The sequence below is a fragment of the Humulus lupulus genome, chromosome 9, assembly GCF_963169125.1.
Source record: "Humulus lupulus chromosome 9, drHumLupu1.1, whole genome shotgun sequence".
Classification (NCBI taxonomy): Eukaryota; Viridiplantae; Streptophyta; class Magnoliopsida; order Rosales; family Cannabaceae; genus Humulus; species Humulus lupulus.
In genome coordinates this window covers 134,569,024-134,580,528 of record NC_084801.1, presented here as the reverse complement: position 1 = coordinate 134,580,528, position 11,505 = coordinate 134,569,024, and the positions used below count along the sequence as shown (strand labels likewise).

General features: G+C 38.9%; 1 non-coding gene across 1 annotated transcript; it reads left to right on the top strand.

Moving 5' to 3' along the window:
• Nucleotides 1-10,299: 10,299 nt before the first annotated feature.
• Nucleotides 10,300-10,405, top strand: LOC133803036 (small nucleolar RNA R71). The gene has a single exon (XR_009877768.1). It is a non-coding gene; the product is annotated as a small nucleolar RNA R71 (small nucleolar RNA).
• The last annotated feature ends 1,100 nt before the right edge of the window (nt 10,406-11,505 follow it).

Sequence of the window (11,505 nt, the reverse complement as noted above, 5' to 3'; positions counted from 1 at the left end):
AAAATATCCAACTAGTACATGTCCCCCGTTACTAGAATGGGGAACACCTAAGGAAGTATTACCAATAAATATCACTTTTAAGTGATCATTGACTTGCCAGTACAGGCACAAAGTGCCCACACCACTGACTAGCTCAATTGAGCTATATTAATTATGCACAGGCACGATTTGCCCATTTATTGTAATAATTTTATGAATGTAAGCTACGATTTTAATGACGCAGCTTGTATGGTTAATTTTTAACCAATAAGAAACGATTTTTGTCCATTTTTACAAGCCTTACTTTTACAATGATTATCTTGCTAACTAGTGCTTTATTTCACAGATTGTCGGTAATGTATTTATTGGTTTTGGCAAACCCAAGTGGTCCCGAACAGGTTATTATGAGCAACTCTGGTCAGTTATCAAGTGACCAAGAGGATAACCCAAGAGTTATGAATCTTGCTCGGTCATTTGGGGGGCACCATAGTCATACATGGACAAGCAGAGGAAAAAGCCCATAGTTAAAAGGACTTAGAAACATTAATTTTTATTAACGTTAAAGTGCTTGTGTGTTGCTCAGTATGTACCAAGCAACAAAAAGAGCCATAAAACAATTTCTGTAGATAGGGTTGAACAATTTTTGTTTACAACTCATTTGAAAAAATTGAATAGCTCTGATTTATAGAGTCGCATAGCTCCAAACAGAGCTGCATATCTCCAAAACTGCTCTGATTTATAGACAAGGAAGATACCCACTCTCCTAGCAGGCATTAATGGAACTACCCATTATGCAGTCCCCTCAACTGATGCAGGCACGTCCCTCCAGTCACGTCTCCTCAATCGCTACACAAGTCAGCCCACTATTCAATGACTGCACAATCGTCGGTACAGTTATTAAGAGAAGCCATCATTACAGTTTATTGTAGCAAAAAGAGTTGGGAAAGAGTGAAAAATCATTTCTTGGAAACTTGAAAAAATACAAAGGCTATTAACTATACTAGATTCTATGCCACGTAGCAAGGAGCATATACCCCTGACGAGGATGCATGGGATGGTCTCCAAGAGAAAGTTTCCATAGTGCTTAGCACCATTGTAAGGGGGAAAATGTTATCCCCAAAATTGGCATATCTAACGTGGCACTAAACTTGGACATGTGGAATAGACTGGGCAGACCTCCCGGTAGGTTGCTCTACCAGCTCGCTCCAGAGAAGTCACCTCCTCGCCATCCCCCTTGGCAGCTCTAGAAGCTTCTCCAGTCTCTGATGGTTCCTATGAGAACCGAATCTTAAAACGAGAAAGATATGGATCCCACAGCTTAGGCTACATGGAAGAAAAGTTCACGTCCTGATTGAAGGCCCAGCAATGGTAAAGCATCTCCTCCATTTGAGTCGACGACTCTGCAACTTCCTCCTTTGCCTTAGCCTTGGCCTCGATCAGCTTCTTCTTAAGTTCTTCATTCTCGGCCTGAAGTTGAACCATGCAACGGCTCACCTAGAAAAGACCTGATCGTGGGAGGCAAACAGGGTGGCTTTAGTAGACCGCTTGCTCTCCTAAGAAGAAACCAGGGTGGCTTTGGCAGCCTATTCGCTCTCTTGAGCGGCGCCCAAGGCAACTCGGAGTTCCTCGTCCTTGGCTTTAACGCGAGTTATGCCTTGAAATTGGGCTAGGACAGACTGCAAAAGAATGAAGCAAGTCAAGAATAGGACTCATAGTAAGGTTCATCGCCATGGTTGATTCGTGGACGTCCTCAGGACTGCGCTCCTCTATAGCCTTCAAATCTCTGGCACTGGCTCTGTAGGCATGGCTGGCCATGTGGCTTTTCATCTTGAACACAATACCCGGAAAGGCCTCGGGGATCTTATCTACGTTGTGTGGCTTAACTGGGATCTAGGTAGTGGGAGCCTCACCATGGATTACTTGAGGATTTGAGGGACGTATGTGTCCAGGAGGAGGAGGATGAGGAGCATGTATGACAATAACCGTTGTTACCGGAGCTGCTCCTGGACGATGCTTGCACCCTTTATCTTTAGCCGGAGACTCGGAGGTGCCCCGAGTCTTCGGAGTTATTTTCTTTGTCACCCTGGGTCTCTTCACCGCGGGACCAGCTTCGGTCCCGTAAGCCTTAAAAGCATCCCTCAAATTCGGGGCTCCTGGCAGTTTCATCTCTTCACATGAAAAAGAACAAGCAAAGGATTCAATTTACAGAAGTAATTATTCAAAAGTATTATAAACACAAGAAGAAGAGCAAGATCCCAACCCTCCGGGCTAGGGAAGGAATCTATTAAGATTAGCTCGGGGGTATTGACTAGGCTAGGCACAACCTCTAACTCTTAGATTAACGGAGGTAAGGGAGAATCTAAAGTTATGACTGTTGGGGTTTTATGCCCTAATTAAAACCCAAATTCTTTGTAATCTCATTTTATTATCAATAAAGGAATAGAAATCATTTTTTGACTTGGTCAATCACTTTGCTCACATGTTTTATTTTCATGATTATTTGTTTAATATAAACTTCTATTAAATCCCGAGCATATAGCTAATCTTATTTATAGTGACGTAATCACAGTGGAATATAAATATGATTATATGTTCAAAATAAGTTAGTCCTAAGATTAGTCAGTGCACCGGATTTACACTGACTTGCCAATCTACGATATGATCTACTTACACATTACAGTGTTATGTTATTTCCAAAACATTAGCAAAGTAGATAAGATCAGATGTATTTGTTACATCGGACAGGACCGATATTGACAGTTGATAAGATAAGTAAACATATCGTTATTATCTATTCTAGTCATATCATAGAGTTGACCATAGGTCAATTCAATCTCAATTCTGAGTGGTTAGTATTCTAACTGATTGTATTATTTGAGTTCTTTGACTTGTTCGTTACCAGCTTACCCTACGGACTAGCCCATACTTACATCTTGGGAACTCGGTAGTATAATTGAGTGGGAGTGTTAATCATAGATATGACATCTATAGCTTCTGATGAAGAAGTGAAATGATGGTTTCCTTTTAGTTTGGTTCAAGGTGTTAAATGATAGAGATCTCATTTCAGTAATTAAATTAGTTTACTGAAATATCATTTACAAGGAACTAAGTGTTTTAAGGATAAAATACAATGAGGGGTAAAACAGTATTTTAGTCCTATCTCATTGTAGACCGTCTATAGAGGATTGAGTGACAATTATGGTTGTAACAATGGATAATTAATAGCGTATCTATATTTGTTATAGATCGTTCTATGAATTCAAGAGTGCAATTCCAAGTGTATAGTGGAGTCACGAGGAATTAATAAGTTAGTAAATTTATTTGTTAGATTTATGATAACTTATTGGAGCTTGATTTCATAGGCCCATGGTCCCCATTGTACCTTGGATAAAATCATCTAGATAGTCTCAATTAATTGATTTAATCATCAATTAGAATTATCAAAGTTGACCAGGTAAATTTTGGATAGTTTCACAAGGTTGTGTAATTTTGAGAAGAAAAGAGAAATCATGGCAGATTTATTAATTAAGATAAATTGGTATCTAAATTAATAAATAAATTTAAATCAAGGTTCAAATTAGAAATAATTAATTTGATAAAGGATTTAAATAATTATTATATTAATTAAATCAATAGAAAATAATACAGGCCTTGATTTTAAGTCCAATGGGCTTATAATCAACTGGGAAATTTCACGGGCCTATAGCCCATGATAATTTCGACCTAGGGCTTCAAAATGGCTGTTATTTTATTGATTTTTTAATTAAATTAAATGGCCTAATTGAGTCTATAAAAGGAGTGCTTAGAGAGAAGTCAAAAAAGAAGTTTGATAAGTCTTAAGTCAGATTTTCTGATAGTTTTAGATTCTCTCTAAACACAAGTCCTTTTCTAAGCCACTTTGTTATTTTCTCTTCTTCTCTCTATATCTATCTCATGTGTTGAGAATTGCCCACACTAGTCTAGGTGGTTCTAAGGATACATTGGAAGATTGTGAAGAAAATAGAAGATCGGTTCAGTTTCTTGATAATACTCTGCGACAGAAAGGATACAAGAGTTAGAGAAACTGAAGGAAGGACTCTTTAATTCCGCTGCGTATACTGTAAGTATTATATTATTTGTTTCTCTTTGAATTCAATTTTAGAAACATGTTTTAGGCTATCTCGTATTAATTTGTTTAATATTAGATATACATGAAAATAAATAAAGATCCTGTATAAGCTAATTTGACAATGACCTCCTGGATCCTAGGGGGTTCAAGTCCTTCCTCAAGGCTAGACTAATCTATGTACTCCCTAAAACCAGGGGCATACACACGCTGAAGCAAGGAAGGCCAAGACCTACGGTTTGTCCCATACTCCTCGAAAATGGTGGATCTAAAATGAAAAGTGTTGTCAACTATGATTGTACCTTTGGGGTAGATATGATCATAGCATACCACCAAATGGTCCACGCACTGGAGGAGGGTTGTGTTTAGGTCCGGGTTAGTGAGGTGACGACTAACGAGCTGGTTAAGGTTGAATCAAATTATCCTATAACTGGCAATAGCCCGATCTAACTCTCTGTAAGGGTATGAGTTACCTTGGTTGAAGGGGTAGGCTACTGCCCCGAACGGGGCTCACTCGAGATCAAGCCCCTGATTGTCTTAAGGAGCTCTCCTTTTATGCACCAGTGGTTCCACATTTTCTTCCTCCTCGGCGTCCTCATTGGCTGACAAGGCCTCTTGAGAAAGGGGAGCTCGGGGATGATGTGAAAAGGAGATCGATTCCTCAGAGCTAACGTCTAGCCCCTACTGATAAGATTGCAAGCCACCATGGTGGCATCGTTCACAATATGACAATAGTCTTTCTCCCTGCGAGGAAGACTAGACAAAGTCTCATACTGACCCCCAAGGTCACAGATCGCTTTATCCTCGGGAATATAGCTGCACAAAGAGCGAACTTAGTCAGAATCCTTAAACAAAATAATATATAGTGCACAAGTGATAAAAAGTTCACGTACTGAATTCACAAAGATAGAGGACTTACGAGGACGGTTGAAGTATCGATGGTCGCAGCTCTTGAACCCATTTTACATAAAGAACAAATATGTAAAGTCATTTGGCTTGTTAGGGAGGTCGATGACGGAGGCAGAGTTTAGGAAACGAGTGAGGTAGTAAAAACCATCACCTATCCCCTTCTGGTTGGGACTGGCCTTGAGGCAGAAGACGCACAAGATGTCTGTCGGATTAGGGACCTCCCACTCATGACTCAGAAATAAGTATTTTAACCCCGCCAAAAGCCTGTATGATTTTGGAGGGAGCTGGAAAGGAGTCAGTTTGACGTAGTTCAGAAAGTCTGCAAAATACTGGTCCAATGGAAGGAAGGAACCAGCCTTTAAGTGCTCATCACTCCAAGCCCCATAGTCATCCTTGAGAGGGGCGCAGCTCCGCTCTCCCTCCAGCGCAGGTTGGCCAATAATGCCATCAGCTTCCGTCTCTATCCTATGACTTAGTAGGATTTTGTTAACTTTTCCCTGAGTCGTTATCCAGGAGACAATGTGCTCGGCCTCGAAGAACTCACCGTGGTCGACCACAATTTCTCTCTCCACCACAGGACCGAAATGAGGGATGGGAGATTCAAAAGAAACCTTCTGGCCTTTATCTATGTTCTGAGAAAAGGAGCTCATGGCATTCTTCTTTGCGAGTGCCATGATTCAGATTGTCTGACGACAAAGCGGCCTATTAGTTGGTGACCTAAGATGATTTCTAGCTACGATTGTGGAGTTACAGAAGACCAATGGTTTAAGTTGTTTACTTTCAGGATTTGAAAAATTATACGAGCTAAGCTGTATCCTAGCCTCAAAGCATGGTCCCACACGTGGTCTTAGGCCACGCACTTCGATTTCTTAAAATTCACTTATACTTCAGGATTTATGTGTCAGAATCGTCAGACCCACTACTTTCCTTTTGACAACAGTTTAATGCAAAACTGCCTAAGGAATCGTAACCTTTAAGGTACCTAGGATTAAACCTAAAACCCCTTCGGCTTCTACACCCCAAACAGGTATTCAAACCGATTTACCATTAGAATTTTTTCTGAAAAACCCAGAAAATTCTCCTAGTTTTATGAAATCCTTGTTTCTAAATAAGCCTAATATCATTCATTTAGCCTAAACGGAACCCTATTTCCTATTTATAAATAGACATAACCTAAACGACATTGACCAAATTATGTTTCTTCACAGTAAAAAAAACTCACTAGAAAGCAAAGAGTTGAAAAATTCAAACCAGATGAGGGAATACTTACGATTGATATGATTGGTTCAAAGAAGTGTCAATACGTCCAAAGGAAATTCCTTGAAAGCTTCTGAGAATCTGAAAGGCAATTTATACGTGAACTACGGGAATTATACGTAAGCTTTTGGTAGAAGTTGGAGAAGAAAAAGGGAAAATTTTTCTTTTTTGAAATGGAAACTTTTTAAATGCAAAGGTTGTTAGGGTTCAAGTCTGATCACATTATTTATGCGTAAACTACGAGAATTAATTTGGGCCATCCAATTGGGTTAGCTCGAGATCCAAAGTCCAAGATTAAATGAACCACACGGCGGCAAAAAGTTTACAGGACAGTTGTCACGGTCCTCGAAACCCAAACGGACGCCAATTGCAGGCAGTCACGTGTCCAGTACTTTAGTAGTGGGCAAGCATGACTTTACATGGCAGAAGCCTAAAAGCCCCTACTTTGCATGTCAGAAAGTGAAGACATCAAGCACGAGCATGACCATGGGGGGAAAATGTTGTACCATGAAATTAGCACAGTTCAATTACTCAGCTCGGGTACAGCTGGCATATGGATATGTGGAAAAATAGAAAAGTAGAATATATGGCTAATAGTGATGCGAACATGTCAATTTTGGGGGCTTGACAGCATGATACACAGGTTATTATCAGACTGACTCTCAGGATAACAATTGAGTTCGAGACATATAATGACCAGATCCAACTTTGGGCGCTCTGAGCTTACTACGAACTAGGGTTCAGATAGTCTTTGAACATGAGCTCATTGAGATATTAACCTCGTGGAAACCTGGACAGAACACATACTGAAGGATCCCAAGAGATTCGGAGGCTCGTTATACGCTCATTAATTCCAGGTTGTATCGCATATCTATCATTTATTATCCGAGATAGCAGAAGTATATTCTATTCTGTTATCAAATGATATCCCAATGTAAATGGGAATAATCTGTATTAAATATATAACTTCTTTATTCACGAGATTTATTCACGTGGTTACCCAAACCTATCCATGAAATTCCCCTATAAATATTAGGGATAATGAACAAGGAAAGGGATGGCCATTTTTGTATTACTAAAACTCTGCAGAAATTAAGAGAGGAAAGTAATAATATTGACTCGTGGACTAGGTGAATTTTAACCACTGAACCACGTAAAATTTGTGTGTGTTTGAGAGGTTTTTTATTATTTCATTATGGTTTATAATTTCACACCTATTTACCAGTTTTATTTCTTCATGTACTGTTGGTGAAAAATCGCATCAACAACTAGCATAACAAATCGTTGAGAAGAACTTGTCAACTCGTTGTCCCAGAACCGCTCTTGTTGCATAATCACTCGCATTGCACATCAATTCAAAAGGAAGTTCCCAATTCACTGATACAACAATCGGTGCAGATACCAATTTCTCCTTCAACGTGTTAAATGCCCTTACACATTCAGCTTCAAAGTTAAACACCACACCATTCAAAAGTTGAGTAGATAAGGGCTTCGAAATCTTCGAAATGTCCTTTATAAACCTCCTACAAAATCCTGCATGGCCTAAAATAATACAAACCCCCTTAATAGACACCGGTGGAGATAAGTTTTCTGTTGTAGATATCTTGGCCTTGTCTACCTCAATACCATGGTGTGAAATTTTGTGGCCCAAGACTATTCCTTTTGTCACCATAAAGTGACATTTCTCCCAATTTAATATTAAATTTGATTCCTCACATATTTTCAAAACCCTTTCCAAATTAGCCAAACATCCATCAAAAGAAGCCCGAAAAACTGAAAAATCATCCATAAAGATCTCTATACCTTTTTCCACCTTGTCTAAGAAGACAGACATCATACATCTCTGAAAGGTTGCTGGAGCATTACATAACCTAAATGGCATTCTCTGAAATGCAAATGTTCCATAAGGGCTCATGAAGGTGGCCTTTTCTTGATCCTCCAGTGCTATGGGAATTTGATGGTATCCTGAATACCCATCCAAGAAACGGTAATAAGGATGGCCTGCCAATCTATCCAACATCTGATCTACAAAAGGCCAGGGGAAATGGTCTTTCCTGGTTTCCTTATTCAATTTAGGATAGTCTATACAAATTCTCCACCCCATTACCATATGAGTTGGAATCATTTCATTATTATCGTTCTTAACCATCGTCATGCTACCTTTATTCAGGACTTCCTGAACAGGACTAACCCATGCACTGTCAGATATTGGGTAAATTACCCCTGCATCCAATCATTTAAGGATTTCCTTCCTTACCACCTCTTTCATTGAACGATTAAGCCTCCTCTGAGCATCGATACTAGGCGTACTATCCTCCTCCATTATTATACAGTGCATCAATGTTGAAGGGCTTATACCCATGATATCTGCCAAAGTCCACCCAATTGCTAGCATGTGAGCCCTCAACACTCTTAGCAACTTCTCTTCTTCAATCAAAGACAACGAAGCTGAAATAATAACTGGTAGTGTGTTGTTGTCACCCAAATATGCATACCTAAGGTGATCAGACAATGTCTTTAACTCAAGAACTAGTGGCTTCTCAATAGATGGGAGATGTCTCTCAGGCACTTGCCCCAATTCCTCATATTTCTTTTCATAAACTTGCCCCGCTGAGTTCAACCACTTAACATATTCACTGGCTTCAGTACCATCACACTTTTTTGGACTTGCACCCAAACTCAACTCAAGTGGATCCTCAATAGACTTGACCCCTTCCTCTTATTCCTCCAATACACTAATACTGAAACAACTGTCACTAGCTGAAGGATATTTCAAGGCTTTAAAAATATTAAAAACTACCTCATCACCTTGTACTCTGAGGCCTCATCACCTTGAAAGTTCCCAGTGATGCAAGGTATAGTGAAGCTACATGGATCTCTTAACTTTTGTGGAAGTTTCTATTGAATAATTGCACTACACTCTTCTATCAATACCACAGTTTCATAATCCTCCATTTTTCTCTTAATAGACAATATCTCTTTCATAATCCCGCAAAAAGGAATGTAAATATGAAGTTACTTAAATACTTTGAGAAATTTGGAGAATTGTTTTTCAAGATTGGCCTTTCGGAATCGTTGAGGATAAGGAATCTTTTGTGTAGGCTCGGTGTATTTCAACTTCTCATTCTTTGGAAGGTCTTTAGTAACCTCCTCTTGTGCTGGACTAGTGACATGCTGATCCTCTATCTTCTTTTTCTTGTCATACACTATAGGCCCATCATACTTAGTCCCACTCCTCAAAGTGACCGCTTGACATTGCTCTTAGGGATTTACCTCTATGGAACTAGGAAAATTCCCTTGCGGTCTACCAGAAAGTAGTTTAGCCAACTGACCCATTTGGGTCTAAAATTTCTTAATTGAAGACAATTCTTAATTAAAGACCTTGTCTCTGTCTTGAATTGATTTAATTGGTCTAGCTAAGTTGTTGGTGAGTTCATTGGAGGATGTGGTGGTGGATGAGATGGGCATGGGTTTGGATCATAATAAGGCCTAGAGTGTAGTCCATAAGTCGGTTGATGAGGTGGGTGTTGTGGTGGATACTGTGGTTGTAAACCTTGGTTATTTTTCCAAGACAGGTTGGGGTGAGTCTTCCACGCATGAGTATATGTATTTGAGTAAGTGTTGGGTGTAGGTCTTGGAAAGTTACCAATAGCCTGTACCTGTTCCAAAGGCATACTATTCACGTCTATTGAGCAACTAGCAGTGCTCGGGCATAGTTCATAAGATTGTGGAGCCCCATAAATCTCACAACTCATTACATTTTGTACTTGCATTGCTTGGGCGGCGTGGTTATTCTGCTGCAATTGCTTGGTTAGAGATGCCACTTAATGGTCAATAAAACAATAGGATCGACCTCTAAGACTCCTGCCACCTTCTTATTCTCACGCTTAGTGGGCTAATTGCAGCTATTGATAGCCATCTCTTCTAGTAATTCATAAGCTTCATTAGTGCTTTTTCTCATAAACGGTCCTCCCGATGCTACATCAATAATTGTCCTTGTATTTCCCCCCAAACCATTATAAAATGTGTGCACCAGCAGCCACTTTTCTATTCCATGATGTTAGCACTTCCTTTGCAACTCTTTAAAATGTTCACATGCATCATATAAAGACTCCCCATCCAACTAATGAAAGTTATTAATTTCTCCTCTATATTAGGCTCACTTTACAGGAGGAAAATATTTACCAAGGAATTTCTTAGCCAAGTCTTCCCAAGTGACTATAGAGTTGGCTTGTAATGAATTCAACCAACTCTTAGCTCGGTCTCTTAACGAAAACGGGAATAATCTTAATCTGACATCATCGTTACTAACCCCATTCATATTGAATGTTGCACACAGCTCTAAGAAGTTGGTAATGTGGAGATTTGGATCCTCGTTTGGTAAACCCCCAAATTGTACACAATTCTATACTATCTGAATGATTGAGGGTTTTATCCCTAAATTATTCGCCTCTACAGTAGGAGGACGAATACTTGAATGTATCCCCATAACAGTAGGGCATACATAATTTCTCAATGGCTGGTCAGCCTCAGCTACAACGTTACCCGCATTACCTAGATTTGCATTGTTGTTGACACCGTTATTCGCAATCTTAGCCATGGCAAAATCCAGCCTTTTATTTATCTTTCGGTTTTGTCTGTACATTCTCTCAATTTCAAGATCTACCAGTATGAGTTCCTTTTGTCTACTTCCTCGTATATACGAATAATTCCTTAAACACAATACAGACACAATCTGAATGAGTACATAAAGTAAAAAACCAATGTAGAACAAAATACAATTAATTGTGATATTGGATATTAAATCCCCGATAACGGCGCTAAAAACTTTATCGGTAAAATATGCACGCAAGTATACGCAATCGATTCAAGTAACATAGATAGTAAATATTAATCGTTCCCACAGAGACTATAACCCAATTACTAATAATTGCTTTTTACTTTCTACTTGACAAGTAAAATTTAGATGAAGAAATATAACTACAAACACAATTTAAATAATTGTAAACAAAACAATTAATCAAAGGGTAAAAATCAATAATAAAAAGACCTAGGGTATTAACTTCATCAACTTTTCATTCCATTAATTTTACTAATCATTTTTTTCATCTTATTCTAATAGCATGTTAACAAAAATCGATTCCTATTCTTTTTCAAGATATAAAATCTCAACTTATATGCATGTTTTCTACATCTCTGTGATAAACTTAAACACATAACAAGCATTAAGCATAGAAACCTAATTACTACACAAG